Source organism: Oryctolagus cuniculus, chromosome 9, assembly GCF_051225735.1.
Source record: "Oryctolagus cuniculus isolate XC-2025 breed Fujian yellow rabbit chromosome 9, ASM5122573v1, whole genome shotgun sequence".
NCBI lineage: Eukaryota > Metazoa > Chordata > Mammalia > Lagomorpha > Leporidae > Oryctolagus > Oryctolagus cuniculus.
In genome coordinates, this window is record NC_142875.1 from 98,712,158 (window position 1) to 98,730,089 (window position 17,932).

The 17,932-nt window shown below is 49.4% G+C and overlaps 1 protein-coding gene across 2 annotated transcripts in view; it reads right to left on the bottom strand.

Annotated features, from left to right (window-relative positions):
- Positions 1-17,932, bottom strand: part of NINJ2 (ninjurin 2) — a 175,441-nt gene that overhangs the window by 72,102 nt on the left and 85,407 nt on the right. The gene's annotated exons all lie outside the window — the stretch shown is intronic.

Below are 17,932 nucleotides of genomic sequence, written 5' to 3' on the forward strand. Positions count from 1 at the left end.
AGCAGCCCATGTAATGAGTAAATCTCAATTTCACTTTAATTTTAAAAAGGAAAAAACTATAAGGGACATTATTGTTGAGTTTTTTCAGAGTGATAGTGGGGTTGTGTAGGATAACACTCTTTCTAGGAGATAGATACTGAAGTATTCATTGGGGATTATGTCTGCAAATTTCAAATGGAAAAAAATGTGTACCTCTACATAGAAATAGTAAATATTGCAAAACCAATGCCTATAGGTGAGGAATGTAAAATGTTGTCAATGTGCTCATCTTTCCATTTTTTGGTGTTGGAAAAAAAAAAGAGGACCACGAGGGCTAGTCATTTTGGTTCCCAAATGATCCAGGGAATACTGACTTTCCGTGACTCTGAACATAGTGTTGATGAAATGGCCACACTGGTTCATCCTGCTTTATGGAACTCACTCCCCGCAGATCCCAGAGGGGCTGTGCAGCTTACTGGGCCGATGGGAGTACAGGCTTCTTTCTGGCATTGGTGGCCCCTCACATTCCTGCCCAGGTCTTGCTGCTGTGCTCTCCCACAGCACACAGGCAGGCGCTTCAAAAAGTTCATGTAAGGGGCCGGCACCACGCCACAGCAGGCAAAGTCACCGCCTGCAGTGCCAGCATCCCATGTGGGCACCAATCATCTTTCAGTCCAGCTCTCTGTTACGGCCTGGAAAAGCAGTAAGAAGATGGCCCAAGTACTAGGGCCCCTGCACCCACGAGGGAGACCTGGAAAAAGCTCCTGGCTTTGGCCTAGCCCAGGCCTGGCTGTTGCAGCCATTTGGGGAGTGAACCAGTGAATGGAAGACTTCTCTCTCTTTCCATCCCTGTCTCTCTGCTTCTGCCTCTCTGTAACTCTACCTTTCAAATAAATAAATCTTTAAAAAATTTTTTTAAAGTTCATTTAAAATGGAGTTTCAAAATGGGTTTACTTAGATGCAAAAAAAAAAGTCTTGAAATCCACATGCAGGTTTTTCATCATATACATTTTCCATGACCTATTGTTTGCATGGATTTCAAAAATTTGGAAACCAAGTAAACCTATCTTTTAATTCCATTTTTATGTGAATTTTTGAAGTGCCCTCTTACTGTCCATGTCCCCTACCTTGACCACTGCAGAATCTGCTGTGTTGCATTCTTCTGTATATCAAGATTGTAAACTCTCAAAGTCAAGGCCACTTCTCACTTTTCTTCTAACCTTCCCTATCCAAAGTTTCAAACTTCATGCTTTGTACATAGCCAAATAACACAGGGGTATCTCGTAAATGCTTTCCTATTAGCTGACTATAGTGCATCAATGGGCAGGTATGGAGCATAAAAGGTCAGCCCCACTAAGATATTAAAACACTATCAGGCGAGGCATGGAGGCAGCAATGACAAGTGTGGGCTTTGGCACAGCCCAAGTCTTTGTGGCAACCAGGTGTTGCTGGCTGTGGTAGTGATTAGCACCTAGGGGCAGAGTAAGAAGAAGCAGAGCAAAAGCCTGTGGACGTGTAAGTGCAGAATGTCTCCAGCGTGACCCCATGGGGCAACCGTTCTCACAGACCTGTGAGTTCTTCCCAAGGAATCAGGGCCAAACAAAGGATTAAGGAGCTCAAAAGGGGAGTTCCATTCGGGCTTCCTGAGTAGGCTCACTGTGCTTCAGGGCCCTGCACCGTTTGTACCAGGTCTACGTGAGAAGGAGTCAGAGTGGCCCCCTGTACCGCTTCAGAAGGAAGGCGCTGCCCACATGCTGAGCAAGCTGCAAGAGGCACCCAGCCTGCTGCATTCCACCTCCGGCTCAGACACCGTGGGCTGCTCTGTTGCAGCTTGTCAAGGGAGTGTAGACTTGTCCTTCTTGTCTTGAGTCATTTTTCAAAGAGCTGAAGATCCAGAGGGTAAATTTCCTATCTGCTCCAGCCAGGGTTTCCAGGAGGCAGGCCCTCTGCTCCTGTGTACTCATATACAGGTGCTGTTCTGCCTATTACAGTGGGTCTTCTCACTGGCCACTGGGCACTACATTAGCACTGACACTTCACTCTGAGTTCCCTTTAATATTTTATTATGTAGCTTCGTGTATCGGTCTCTGATTATTTCACCTTAAGTCTTGGGTTCCTCCCCTAAATTACAAACTTCAAGGTCTATGGGCCTTCACCACCCATGCTCCCTCCCACATTCAGTCCATGGTAAACAGCAGATACTCGATCAATATGGCAACATGTAGATAATACAGTATTTAATCCCGAGTATACACTCCGTAACAGTCAGAAATAGTGGCAGGTATTCGGTGTGGCAGTTAAGGTGCTGCTTGGGATGCTTGGATCCCGTATTAGAGGCCTGGGTTTGATCCCTGGCACTGCTCCTAATTCCACCTTCCTGCTAATGGAGACCCCAGGAGGCAGCAGGTGATGACTTGGGTTCCTGACCCTTATGTAGGAGACTCAGTTTGAGTTCCCAGCTCCTGGCTTTGGCCTGGCCCAATCTTAGCTATTTTGGGCATTTGGAGAGTGAACCAGAGAATGGTTCACTAACTGTGTGTGTGTGTGTTGTGTGTGTGTGTGTGTGTGTGTTTGTGTATGTGTCTGCCTGTCTCTGCCTTTCAACATAAATAAATAAATAATTTTTGACATGCAGCTATGTCCAATTCACATTTTTATGTTAAAAAATAGGCAATAAGCACAGACTGAAACCCTGCATACAGGAGAGACATGCAGAAGAAACAAGAGCCTGGTCTACACCTGCTTATTTTCTTTCTCACATCCTAGGGAGCGTCACAAAATTCATAGAAAATGGAATTAAAAGATAAGTTGATTTTATAAACAAGCTTTATTTTTTTTAAATGATAAGTTTATTTCAAAACTAATTTGAAATTCATGGATATTTGATAATATGAATTTTCCATTAAACTTTTTTAATGTATTTGAAAGCAGAGAGAGAGAGAGAGAGAAAAAATATCTTCCATCAGTTGGTTCATTCCCCCAAATGCCCAGGGCTAGGACAGGTCATAGGCAGGAGTCAGGAACACCATTCAGGTCCTTTACAGGTTGGCAAGACCCCCAGCACTTGGGCCATCATCTGCTGCCTCCTAGGTACATTAGCAGGAAGCTGGATCAGAAGTGTGGAGCAGCCAGCACTCCAGCGTGGGATGCAGGCATCCCAAACTGCAGCTTAACCTACTGTACCACAACAGCTGCTCCTCCACGGTCTTTTTGAAAACCACTTGTACATTCCTAGTAACAGACATTCGATATAAACTAGTAGAGCAGAACATAGTAATCTTGTATTTTCCTTTACAAAAGAATGGTAGCTAATGTTAAGTAATGTTGAGTATAAGGCAGTCAGCATAGGACTCTCCATAATCAATAGCCACACTTACATGGGGTAGGCATTGTAGTTAGTTCTTGCCATGAATTAACTCAGGTCACACAACAATCTTAGGAGAAACAGAGGCACAGAGAGGGTAACTAATTTGCCCTAAACTGGACAGAACAGCAAGGAAGCAGCAGAGCAGGATTCAAACCCGAGCAGTCCAGCCCTGGAGCCTGTGCCCTTAACCACCCTGCAAAAAGAGCTCAATCGATGTGGTTCTTTCCCATCCCTTTCCCTCCCTTTCCTTTATTTCTACATCTTGAATCTGTGTCAATGATGTGAAGGAATTTGCTGAAAAGGAAAAAAATAGTCCACACCCTAACCTATGGCTCGCTCCATCTATGGATGTGAAGGTCTGAGGTACTTAGAAGAAGGTGCTGATGCCTCCTGGAAACTATGCGTGGGTAGCTCCTGAGAGAACACGGCCATTTGCTGTGCCTGTGCTTAGTCAGGTGATAAACATAGATTCTCTGGCAAGTGCCTCCCAAGGATGGGTTTGGCCCCAACTGTAGATCCTATCAAGTAGAACGGCAGCTTTGACAATGGTCTGGGGTAATAAGCCCCACCTCCTCGAGCCTGGGGGGACAGCCCTGGCAACTTCTGACAGATATAGGCATCAACAGAAGGTTTCTAGGACGCTGACTCCTGGCTCCCCAAAGCCCTCAGACATTAAGACTGATGCTACTTGGAGCGAGTTAGAAGGGCCCAGGCCCAAGTTCCCCAAGAGTGAGCTGGCTATGACACTGTGTTGAGCGCCATTTCAGATTAAATGAGCACCCCTCAAATTTTCAGGCCTACTGTCACAACTCGATGTATGCCCAGTTCACACATGTGGAATGTTTGCTCTCTGGCAGCCAACAGCACTTGGAACTGGCAGTGATGATCTCATACAGCAGGAAAGCTGAGCAGTTAGTCAGATGATTAACACACTGGTGAGATGGAGGAGTTGAGCACCACTTAATGAAAATATCGCTGGAGTCAGGAGCTTCCCAATTTGGGGGCACCTTAGGAACCATCGCAGCCAGAGTCCTTCTTTTACAAAGTGGAAATAAAATGGTAAAGAAAAAAAAAAAGAGTAGGCACTAGAGCTTCTGGTTTGAGAAAAATCAAAGTGCAAATCTTCCCATAAAATTTGCCCTGCAGCTACAGAGCTGTGGGCTGCTCAGACCCCTCAATCACCCTGTGGCCTAAAGCCTTAACCAAGGTCATTAATTCTTCCCAGGTGCCTGGTACTGTCCATTCTTCCTCTCCACAGCCTGTTTTTTTTTTTTAATTTTTTTTTTTTGACAGGCAGAGTGGACAGTGAGAGAGAGAGAGAAAGGTCTTCCTTTGCCGTTGGTTCACTCTCCAATGGCCGCCGCGGCCAGCGCGCTGCGGCCAGCGCACCATGCTGATCCGATGGCAGGAGCCAGGTACTTCTCCTGGTCTCCCATGGGGTGCAGGGCCCAAGGACTTGGGCCATCCTCCACTGCACTCCAGGGCCACAGCAGAGAGCTGGCCTGGAAGAGGGGCAGCAGGGACAGAATCCGGTGCCCCGACCAGGACTAGAACCCTGTATGCCAGCGCCACAGGCGGAGGATTAGCCTATTGAGCCACAGCGCCGGCCTAAAGATCTTAAGGTATGGGTCCTCTGAATGGTGTCAGGCTTTCCTCTTATGTAATCATATTTATGAGGTGAAATGATTTGCCAATTTGCTTGTACTATTTTCAAATCATAAATATTATAAGCAGCCATAGCCCCACTGATGCCTCCCCTGTGCATAATGCTCTCTGGCTTTGGAAACCACCACTTACAGCTTTGCAAGCAAACTTTCCCTCTTGCTCGGAAGGGGCTTTTGGGGGCACACGGATGATTCTGCTGGGGCAGGGAAGGATAGGGCCTGGGAGAGTATTGTCCTTGGCCACACTGAGCTCTGCCCAGCGGCTGCACCCAGGGCCTCCCTGTGTCTCTTTCTCCTGCCCCTGACCTTCCTTCTTCTCCAGGTCGATCTGCAGTTAGGTTGCAACTGCGAGAAGCCCTGACAACAGCAAAGGCTTGTTTTCTCTACAGGTTGAAAGGAGCAGGCAGGGGTCATGAGGACAGGAGGAAGAATGTGCCCCAAGCCAGGATGCTTCTCAAAGAACTCCAGGTTCTGACAGACCACTAGTGCTGAGGGTCAGGAGTTGTGGGGACATTTTTTTCTAACACGGCCTGCCCTAGAGCCAGGCTACTTCCTAGCCCGGCCCAGAAATGACCACATCACAGTGTCAGGGTAGGACCTCGTAGGGCGCCCCCTTCTTCATGGTCCTAAAGAGGCCTCGCGGGGAGGCGGCCACTTCCTAGCTGTGGCCTTGAGCAGGTAAGTCCTCTGAACTTCAAGGTCTGTCATCTGCAAATTGGGGTGATGGCACCTACACCGCTACCCTGAAAAAAGTCCGAGAGGAACGGCTCTGTAAGATGCCTGCTTGATACACAGCGCTCTGAAAGTGGCGGCTGCTATTGCTCACCACCTAAAGGAAGCCTGCAGGGGCAACTGCAGGAAACCAAGGGCCTTTCTGCGAAAAAAGGAACCGAAATGGCCCTGGCCGTGGCCCGTCTCCACCCGTGCGCAGGGGACGGCAGGAAGAGGCGCCCTGCCCTGGGCGCTCAGCTCTGGCCCTGCCCAGCCTCCGGTGCCCTCCTTGGAGCCGCGCCGTTGTGGGAGGGGGGTGTGCCGAGGCGTGGGGGTTGCTGCCTTATGCAGGGGAAGGAAGCCATAACGCCACATAACCAAAACTCAAGGCCCAGCCGGGCAGGCCGCGGGGCCGGGTGGGATCAGCTGCCCTGGACCGTGGGCCCTGCGGCATCGGCACAGCCAGGACCGCTCCGGGCTCTCGGAACCCGCGGGCGGCCCGCCGGGGGCCACACTCCGCCCACGCGCGCACGCCGGGCGGCTCCTCCCTCGGCGCGCTCCGCCTTCCTCCTCCGAGCCAGCGGGGGCCAGCATGTACTGGGGTCACTCCCTGCCAGTGTGGGCAGGGGAGGGCCAGCTGTGCCCAAAAAGCCCCCGGAGGCCACAGCCCGCCCTCCGGAAAAGAATATTCCCCTTCCCACCGAGGCCGTCGCCAAGGAATGTGCCCTGAAGGGCGGGCTCTCCAAGGCCGCCCTGGGTCGGTCGCTCTGGCTCCTTGGGACTCTTCAACCCTGGCTCTTTCTTCCCTTCCAAACCACCGTTCCTGGGACCCTGAGCAACCCCCTCCCTTCCTGCTTGCGCACCTCGGCGTCCCAGCCCCGGTTTCGGGGAGCCCAGGAGGGCGGTGTTTGGAAGCCCTCGGAAGCAGCGCTGGCGGGCCTGCATCCCGCCGGCGGCTGCGCGGTCCACAAGCTCGGTAAAGGGGGCGCTGTTTCAGTAGGCGACGGCGCTCCGGGCCCCGACACCACAGCAGCTCCTCTTAACCCTCGGGAGCACCCCGCGAGGGGCTGTCCCCTCATCCCAGGCCTGAAGCCGAGGACGCCGAGGCTCTGGGAGATTCGGATTTTCACAGCTATCGGAAGCTCTGCTTTGCACGAAGGGACCGAAGCCGAGGTTTCTTTGCGACTTGGCTTCACACCAGACGACACCAAGCAAGGCACATACTGCAGGGTCTCTTGTTTGCGTGGGGAGCAAACAGCAAGAGCAGTCACATAAAATGCCTTTGGATAGCCCCTCCCCCAACAGAACGTCCCCACAGGTGACGGCAATTTGAGCCACCTCTTTCCACAGCTACTCTGCCATCTGCCCAAAGAGGTCGGCTTTCTCCTCTGTCTCTCTTGGAAGCCCCTCCCCGTCTCTCATTCAAGTACACACTGTTTGCCTGGGTATCCTGGCCGTGCTTCCTATGTCAGCTGCTTGCTAGTGCACTCTCTGGGAAGCAGCCAGTGATATCACATGGGAGACCCCGATGGACTTCAGGGTTCCTGGCCTCAGTCTGGCCCAGCCCTCGCTGTTCTGGGCATTTGGGGGAATGAACCAGCAAATGGAAGATTTTTGTCTCTGTCTCTCTGCCTTTCAAATAAAATGAAGATAAATACATTTCTAAAATTAAGCACACACACACACACACACACAATGATTTGCCACTCCGGAGGGAGATCCTTGAGCGCACAAGCCCCCACCAGCACCTCTACTTCCCTTTTGATAGACCCTGTCACATCGCACATTGTGACTACGTGTTTCCCTAGGTCTCCCGCTGTAGCGGGGAGAAAGGTAGCTGAATGCAGGGGCCGTATCTCGACTGGGACTTCAGCAGTTAACTCAATGGCACGGTCCAGCTCCCAGGGTGCCAGTGAACTAGAGTCTGGAAGTTAAAATAAGGCAAGAAGGAAACGAGAGACAATTGTAGAAGTCTGATCTTCAGGGCTGCCCATATCAGAGTGTCTTTGTTTGAGTCCCAGCTGTGCTCCTGATTCCAGCTTCCTGCTAATGCACACCCTGGCAGGCAGCAGGTGATGGCTCAAGGGCTTGGGTCCCTGCCATCCATGTAGGAATTCTGGATTGAGTTCCTGGCTCCTGGTTTTGACCTGGCCCAGTCCCAGCTATTGCAAGCGTTTGTGGAAGGAACCAGCAGATGGGAGATCTCGCTCTCTCCCTCTCCCCTTCAAAATAAATAATTTTTTAAAATCCTGAGCTTTAGTAATCATGACAGTAGTAGCACCAATGTTGGCTATCATGTATTGAGTGTTCATTATGTAACTGGCATTGTTCTATGTATGTGAATGCAGCATTACTCAAACTTAAATATGCATATGAATCACCTGGGGATCTTGTTAAATGCAGGTTCTGATCTGCTCTGTTGGGGTGGAGCCTGAGAGTCTATAGTCTAATAAGCTCCCAGGTGAGGGTCCTTGGATCATGCTTTGTGTTATTTTATCTTCTTAATGGCTTTATGAACTAGGTACCACTCTCATTCCCATTTTACAGATGAGGAAACTGAGAGGTTGAGTATATATGAACTTATGTTAAAATAAACAGACTGCAGGGCAATGAGAAAGGAGAGCATAGTGTGGGCCATGTGCAGTTGTAGAAGAAGGAGAAACAAAGTTTGAGGCAGGAAACAGTATTTATAAGAAGCCTGGCATGCAAGGAATGTGGGCAGGAGCTACACACAGGCCTGTTCTGCCCGTGAGGCACTAGGTGCCCAGGACTTGGAGCTACGAGCTTTCCAAAGATTCCAAGTGCTATTCTTTGAGACCTGAAAAAAAATTTAATTTCCACCTACATATGAAAACTGAACATCTAAGTCAGTAACTCAAAAATCATATCACTGAAAGTCCTTTCGGTGGCACAGCAAGTTAAGCCACTACCTGCGATGCTGGCATCCTATATCAGAGTGCCAGCTGGAGTCCTGGCAATTCGCTTCTGATCCAGCGCCCTGCTAATGTACTTGGAAAGACAGTGGAAGATGGACCCCTGATACCCATGTGGGAGACCAAGATGGAATCCTGGCTCCTGGCTTCAGCCAGGCCCAGCCCCAATCATTTCAGCCATTTGGGGAGTGAACCAGTGGATGAAAGATCTCTTTTCTCTGTTCCTGTCTCCCCCTCTCTGTAACTCTGCCTTTAAAATGAGTAAGTAAGCCTTTAAAAAAAAAAAAAAGATCCTAGGGCCTGCACTGTGGTATAGTGGGCTAAACTTCCGCCTGGCATCCCATATGGGCACAGGTTCGAGTCCCAGCTGCTCCTCTTCCAATCCAGCTCTCTGCTATGGCCTAGGAAAGCAGTGGAAGATGGCCCAAGTCCTTGGGCCCCTGCACCACATGGGAGACCTGGAAGAAGCTTCTGGCTTTTGGCTTCAGATAGGCCCAGCTATAGCCATTGAGGCTATTTGGGGAGTGAACCAGCAGATGGAAGACCTCTCTCTCTGTCTTTCCCTCTCTCTGTCTGTAACTCTGTCTCTCAAATAAATAAATAAATACATCTTTTAAAAAAAGCAAAAAAATAAAAAAATACTGAGTTTAAAAAAGCCTTTGAAATTTTTATGTGAAAAAAGTCCCTATTTACTGAATGCTATGGGTGTATTTTAATATTTGATCAAAAATGGGGAGAATCCATAGGAGTTCATGGGTTTGAGTCCTGGCTTCACTCCCAGTTCAAACTTCCTGCTAAGGTACACTCTGTGAGGCAGCAGGTGATGGCTGAAGATGTTGGCTCCTTGCCACCCTTGTGGAGACTCCGGATGAGTTCTTGGCTCCCAGCTTTGTCCTTGGCCCATCCCAGGCTGTTGTAGGCATTTGGGGAGTGAAGCAGCAGACGGAAGATCTTTGCCTCTCTGCATATCTGTTCTTTCTCTCTCTCTGTGTGTGTCTCTACCTTTCATATAAAAACAAAAACAAAATGGAGTAGGACTCACCAAGGACAAGACAGGCTCTGGCCATGTTGGGTTTGGACATAATCCTGAGGGCAGCTGGGAACCAATGACAGGGAGGAATATGTTCTCTGTGGTTGGGAGGAGAATGGACTGGAGATAGGCCAGACTGGTGCCTCTGCAGCTGGAGGCCAGAGAGGCAATTACTGTCTTCCAGGCTACGAGGCAATCTCGCCTCAGTGCCAAGATTAGCCTAAAATGTTTGCATTATATGACCCGGTTATTCTTTGATTTCTCCAGTGCCAATCTGACTCAGTGGCCTAAATTTACCTAAGATTCGGGGACAGGGTCTTGTGAAATCGTTTCTCATTAATGCCAGCGTAGGGGAGGCCCTGAGCCTGATGAGAACCTCGGCTCTGCACGTGCCAGCTGTGTGACTGTGCACAGGTGATTTCTCTTCTCTGAACCCCAGATCCCCTGCTGGGAAAGTGGGCATGATACGAGGGTACTTCCAAAAGTTCATGGAAAGTAAGATTCAAAGTTTATTTTGGTTTTCACATTTTTTGAGAGTCGTGAATAATTTTTTTCCCTTGTAGGCATAGATTTCAAAAAACTCTGTGCACTAAAATAGACTTATCTTTCAGTTCCATTTGCCATGAACTTTGGAAGTGCCTTTGTACATTCTTCGCAGAATTCAGCAAGATGAACTGTAGTGACAGAATAGGATGTGGGATGGACGCGCCGTGGTTGCGTTTTCTCTCGAAAGACACAGCAGGGTAAAAAAGTCTTTTCATCACTCTTCGGAGGCAGAAATTACCCTCATTTTGCACACAAGGAAGCTGGGGTTCGGAGATCAGATAGCAGCTCAGCGAGTTGGAGGCCCAGAGTGGTAAACATTCAAGAGCTGAGGTCTTATTATTTGTTTGTACATTCTCTCCAGAAGCTGACATCTGCTGCTGCCTCTACTCTTCTTCTTCTTCTTCTTCTTTTTTTTTTTTTTTAGAAAATTTTATTTATTTGAAAAGCACAGAGTGTCATCTTCCATCCATTGGTTCATTCTCCTTATGCCTGCAACAGCTGAGGCTGAGCCAAGCCAAAGCCAGGAGCCAGGAGCCAGGAACTCAATCTGGGTCTCCCATGCACGTGGCAGGGACCCAAGTCTGCCACCCAGGGTCTGCACTGTGATTGGAAATGGAGCCTGGACTTGAACCCAGGCGTTGCGATATGGGATGCCGGCGTCACAGGTCCGCCCCTCTCTCTACTCTTTTCCCCTTAGTCATGCCCTGAATCCGTCTGGATGGCCCCAAGGCACACCACCAGAGACTCCCCTCTGGTTCTGCTACCCTCCATTTCTTTTCTTCCCCAATCTCCCCACTACCTTGTCCCCCAGTTCTGCAGTCTCTGGGTTTCCCTTTTTAAAGAACTTGCCTCTCTGAGACGCAGACAGAGCCGCCCTGGACTGGGCTGCCTTCCAGGGCGCCTCCCTTTAAAGGGAGTAGATAAGTAGGTCACCTCGGGATGATGGGGGAGGACGCCGATCACATGGAGAATGGAAAACAAAATAGCAGGGCTTCTCTCGCCTTCTCTTTCCCTCCTTCTCTTTACCTCGCACTCTCACAGGGACAGCCTCTTGCCGGCTGCTATTACCACGGAGGTGACCCTGGTAATACTGAGCTCTGGGGGTTTGGGGACCCGAATGGAAAGTGCAGTGAGTCTTTTGCACCCCCCACACCCTCCTCCCCGCCCCAGCCCGCCGCCTCTCCACGTCCTATCCCAGCCCCCGGCCCCCCGGGCTGCTTCAGGACGTGGAGACGCGGCTCCATGCTTCCAGGGGCTTGCCCTCGCTGACTGCTCCTCTGGGCTGACAGCACACAGCTCTGCAGCTTGGAGGCTGCCCTGGCTGTGACTCGCCTTGCACAGATGCTGCCGCGGTGATCTCTCTCTTGCCCCGACCGTCTCCAAGGCAGTTCCCAACAGGGGTGTGTATGAGCGTTAAGTTACGAGACGGCTGTGAACACGCAAGGCAGGTGGGGAAGTGGAGATAGGGACAGGGACAGAAGCAGGGTGTGGTGTTACAGACCCAACACTACACTACCAGCTCCACCCTGCCCCATTATCCCTTGGGAATGAGCCCTGTTTGAATCACAACACTGGGCGGTCCCATTTCTAGGAAATGGCCGCTAAAGGGGAAAGGTCCTGGCTGCGTGAGCGAGGCTGTGTACACATCAGGACTGAAAACGTGTATCCGGGCAGACAATCGCTCCCTGGACTCCACGCCCGGGGCACAAGGCAAGCATACAAAAACAAAAGGACCAAAGCGTGACCCTCGGACCTTGGGGTAAACAAACCCACTTGCCTGGACAGGGGCTGTGGAAACAGGGAGTTCACCTCTGGAGAGGATGGGGGGTTTTCCATCCTCCTGGCGTGCAGCCTGGGGGACATACAGCTGCTGGTGTTAGGACACTGTGCGCTCTTTTGCAGAGGTGGGAAGGGGACTCTCTGGACTCTGGGATGCAGCTCGCCCGGAGCTGGCTGATGTTTCTGCCCAAGGGCCTGGGCAGACTATTCAAGAGTCCTGGGTCCCTCTGGTCTTTTTCCTTTACCCCTTAGAAAGGAGAACCCCGCACCCACCAGGCGTCTGTGCCCAGGGGCTCCGTGGGAATGTCCCATCCTCGCCTTCGTCACTGCCCTCCCTCTTGTCGATCATGACATCATGATGCCAAGTGACAGGAGAGAGACATCCATTGTCACCTGTGCCCTCCATTATGCTTAATCTCCCAGGTGAGGTAGGCCCGTGGAACACACCTCTCTTCAGGGCTGGAGTAATCCCAAACCATCTCTCATCAGAGTGAGTGTAAGTCCCAAGTATGTGGCAGGCAAGTAGTAGCAGCGCCAGCATGGCGCAGCCTCATATGGAAACAAGGAATGTTAAGACTCCGATCCTTAGTGCTCCCACAGAGGTCCTGGCAGCTCCTTGTCCTCCCTGGCATCCACGCCAGGCCAGACCCCTTGATTTGCCAACACCTCTGCCTGACCCCGGGTTGGCTCCCTTACTCCAGGTCTGGGACAAGTGCTACACCTGGGCTTGCCATGCCCACCTGAGATCAATTAGTGATGATCTCAGCAGGGGTTCTGAAGCTTTAGGGTGTATCAGAATGACCAGAGGGCTTGTTAAAATACAGGTTGCTGAGTCTCCTGCCCACGGCTTTTGATTCTATAAGTCCAGAGTGGGCACTGAGAGTCTGCATTGTAAGCAAGTTCTCTGGTGGGAGGGTGTTGCTGTTCTGGGACCATATTTTGAGAAAACCTAGGTTTAGCCTAGCAGTTAGGATGATGCCCATGTCCCATTTCAGAATGCCTGGGCTTGATTCCCAGCGCCAGCTCTTGATTACAGCTTCCTACTAACGCAGACCCTGGGAGGCAGCAGTGATGGCTCAAGGAATTGGGTTCCTGCCACCCATGTGGGAGACCTGGATTGAGTTCCTGGCTCCTGGCTCCTGGCTCCTGGCCCTGGCTACTATGGGCATTTGGGCATTGGAATGAACCAGCAGATAAGGCTGTTCTCTCTGTATACCTCTCAAGCAATTAAAAAAAAATTACTTTCTAAATAAAACCTAGGTTTGGGTCCCAGCCCTGACACTTTCCACATTGACTTCCATGAGCTTTGGATCCCCATGCACTGCAGGTGTAGAAATGCCCACTGGGTAGCTGACAAGATCAGATTGGATCATGCACTTTAAAGATGCTTTCACTGCGTGTGGCACACCATATACAGAAGTTAGTCAGCAAATAAACTGTGTTTGTCTGCTGTTTGCTGGATCCCTGCCCAGTGCCATAAATTAACTTTGAATAGACTGTATGTGAGGATTCTAAGGGATGAAACATCAATCAACTCTGGACCTCAGGAGCTTTGGTCTGCTAGGCCAGCTCATTGGGGACGAACTCGACCGATGCCTCTGGAGACTGATACTCTGTGTGCTGTAGAGGGGGGTGGGCTCTCTGCTGGGGTCCTGGAAAGGGAGAGGCAGGAATGAGAAATACGGCTGAGCCCCTGAAAGCCTGAGCCTTCCTCAACAGTTGAGCTTCGGCACAGGACCTGGAAGGGCTACTGGTCAAGCAGACCACACCTGGCCTGCAAAGCCCATTGTGATCTGGTGCAACCTCCCTTTATACCCGTTTTTCCCACTCATTCTCCTCCACTGACCTTATAGTCTAGACAAACTAAACTACTCATGTCTCCCCAGATATGCCCTGGGGATCCTGTCTCCAGCCTTTGTTCATCCGGTTCTTGTTACCGGAATACCCTTGGACTACTCATGTCCTATTGGTCCGTCCAAGCTCAGACAGTGATGACCTCATTCAAGAAGTGGCATAAATCCCTCTACCCATCTGTCTATCATCTGTCTACCTACTGACCTATCTATCTATCTGCCTACCTAGTTATGTATCTACTCATCTACCCCATTACCTACTTATCTATCCACCTACTTACCTGTCAATCACAAGTTATTTTCATCATTTACTTTAGGTGGCAGTAGGGCATATTATTGAAATGGTTAAGTAAAAATCTAATTAACCTCAGGGAAGAGGCAACCACCTTACTTCCTCCTACTTGTGCCTGGTATGGTTCTTCTGTAGGAACTATGTAGAAACTCAGTGGTCTGCAGATTTGACCCTAGATGTCATTTTCCAAAAGTCTGTTCTTGGGGCAGGTGTTTGGCTCAGCAGTTGAGATGCGGCTTGGAAGGCCCACATCCCATATAAGAGTGTCTGGGCTCAAGTCTGGCCTCTGCTTTCTATTCCAGCTTCCTGCTAATGTGCATCTTTGGAAGGTAGCAGGTAATGGCTCAGGTACTTGGGTCCCTGCTACTCACGTGGAAGGCCCAGATTGAGTTCCAGGCTCCTGGCTTCGGCCTGACCTAGTCCTAGCTCTTGTGGGAATACAGGGAGTGAATCAGCAGATGAAAGACCTTTTTGTCTCTCTCTCCATACCTTTTAAGTATAAACAATAATAAAAAAAATATTTTATTCTCAAAGTATACTCAGATACGAAAAACAAGAGTTGTGGTATGTAAAACTCTTGAAGAGTGGGATAGCTACTTAAAAATAGACACCTACATATGCACCAGAGTAATCAGCTGTTCATTTTCTACAGTCATTAGAGTTGGGAATAAATGCATGTGTGAATATATATGCTATGACCTGTGTTTAAAAATCTACTCATTTGCAAACAGGCACACCTGCTTCTCTAATTTACTTTTTTAAACTACAGGGTTTTTTTCCCTCCTATTCTAAATATAATATATGGGTTGGTAGAAAATTAAAAGTAAAAAGAAAAGTACAGAAAGAAAATAAGTCATTCAGAAACCCATAATCCAGAAATAACCAGTAAATATTTTGGTATACTTCCTGTCACTAGTTTTTCTACACACATTTATTCTATATAATTTTGAAAGGAAATTGAGATGAAATATTTAAACACTCTTGTATCCTATTTTTTGACTCAACATATGATTAGCATTTTGATATTCCTTTAAAATATTCTTCCAAAACAAACAAAAATCCATGATATCCATTCATAGGTGTATCAAGCTTTCTGCAACCATTCATTCACTACTGGACACTCTTTTTTAGCTATAAATAATATTTCAATGAATACTGTTGCATATCTGAACACATATCTGACTTTTAATTTAGACTAATTCTAGAAATGGGTCATGTTTAAGCTTCTTCTTAATACACACTGCTAAATGTTTTCTGGAACTTCCATTTGAAAATACTTCCACTTCTGGTTTTTGGTTCCACACAAAAGAGCTTGGAAGTAGACACTCCATTCTAGTAAGTGAATGTCTGAACAGACCGGAAAATCAGCTCTTCTTGGATCCAAAAGAGAGGTGAGAACACCGGGCAAATTACTGCTCCCAAGATGGGAGAGACAGCTAGGTAAACACAGGGAGTCAAGGTTAACGGGGCAGACTCAAAGTGGAAACCTCCCCAGGAACCAGGGCCAGGTGGGAAAGCCTGGAGGCTCAGCCTGCACAAGTCTGAGAGTAAAACCTCTGGGGGGTGACGGTGGGATGGGAGCACCAGAAGCACTTTAGTTACAGAGAGAGGGAGAGAGAGAGAAATCTCTATCCCCTGGTTCACTTCCCAAATGGCTGCAACCACTGGGGCTGGGGCTAGGCCAGGCTGAAGCCTGGAGCCAAGAGCTTCCTCCAGGCCTCTCATGTGGGTGGTGGTGCCCAAGCACTTGGGCCATCCCGCATCGCTTTCCAGGCTAATTAGCATGCGCCCATATGGGATGCCGGCAATGAAAGCGGCAGCTTAACCTGTTATGCCACAATGTAGGTCCCACCCAGAAATACTTTTGTGAGGTTTACTTCCAGGTTTTCACAGTAAATACTGGAGATAAATCTCATGCTCCAGGATGGGGGCGGGGGGGCGGGGAAGGGGAGGAATCATCTGGAAATATACTCAAGCATCCTGCCTTTCTTAACAAGATCTGACCTCAGGAGAAACTATTTAACCAAAGCCAAGCCTGATGGGATTTCATCAGTGCCTAACTGACCTGGGGGAAGGAAATACTCAACTCCAGCTCACTCCAGCCATCCTGTCCCACCTGAGGAGATGAAGCAGGACTAAGAAGCACTTGTGGGGGCTGGCACTGTGGCATAGCGGGTAAAGCCTCCGCCTACAGTGTCAGCATCCCATAGGGGTACTGGTTCAAGTCCCAGCTGTTCTACTTCCGATCCAGCTCTCGGCTGTGGCCTGAGAAAGCAGTGGAAGATGCCCCAAGTCTTTGGGCCCCTGCAGCTGTATGGGAGACTGTTGGGCATAGCCTAAAATCTCCATTACAATATGGCGCCTGGCGGATGTTCAAGGGGCGTGTCTGCAGCTGCCCGATTAAGCTAAGTAAGATCAGACCACCGGCAGGGATAGCTCCGCTTTAGTTCCAGACACGTGGACAGTGCGTGATCCCTATACTTTACTTAAGGTGGCCCTGTGCATGATCCACCCGTGCCTGCGTGACCTTTTCTCTGATTGGCTCCCCTACTGCGCATGTCTTTCGTAAGCTTTATAAGCCTGTACACTTCCTCAATAAAGCGGTTCCTGCTTTGACAGAACTCACGGGTGCTTGCTGTGGTGCTCTTGACCTGTCGACCTTATCTTTCCCGTTCACCTTGTTGGGGAGTGTCTGTAGTGGCCCCTGCTGGTCAGGGGCCAGCCTAGGGCTTGAGACCCGGACAGGAGACCAGGAAGAAGGTCCTGGCTCCTGGCTTTGGATCGGTGCAGCTCCGGCCGTTATGGCCATTTGGGAAGAGAACCAGTGGATGGAAGACCTCTCTCTTTTTCTCTCTCTCTACCTCTACCTCTACCTCTACCTCTACCTCTACCTCTACCTCTACCTCTCTGTAACTCTGACTTTCAAATAAATAAATATTTACAAAAAAAAAAAAGAAGCACTTGTGAAATCCAGTCCATGAAAAAAAAAAAAAAAAGAAAAGAAAAGAAAAGAAATCCAGTCTAGAGGTGTAGGCTCACTGAAACACTGGGACCAGAGGCCAGTGTTGTGGCGTATTGGGTTAAACACTTGCTTACAATGCTGGTATTCTATATGGGCACTGGTTTTAGTCATCTGGAGTTGAGCCGATCCCAAGCCAGCAGCCAGGAGCTTCTTCTGGGTCTCCCACGTGGGTGCAGGGGCCCAAACACTTGGGTCATCTTCCACTGCTTTCCCAGGCCATAGCAGAGAGCTGGATGGGACGAGGAGCAGCTGGGATTATAATCTGTGCCCATATGGGATCCTGGTGCTGCAGGCAGAGGCTTAGCCCACTATGCCACAGCGCCGGTCCCAGATTTTAAATATAAAGCAAATATAGACTGAAGGTAAATGAATGGGGTTCAGCGCTGTGGAAGGTAGGTTAAACCTCCGCCTGCAGCACCAGGATCCCATACAGGTTCAAGACTCGGCTGCTCCTATTCCAATCCAGCTCTCTGCTTATGGCCTGGGAAAGCAGTGGAAGATGGCCCAAGTGCTTGGGCCCCTACACCCATGTGGGAGACCCCGAAGAAGCTCCTGGCTCCTGGCTTCAAAATGACCCAGCTCTGGCTGTTGCGGCCATTTGGGGAGAGAACCAGTGGATGGAAGACTTTTCTTTCTGTCTCTTCCTCTATCTGTCTGTAACTCTACCTCTCAAATAAACTAAAACAAACAAACAAACAAACAAAACTTAAAAAGAAAGTAGATGGAGGGGCAGGCACTGTGGTACAGCAGGTTGCA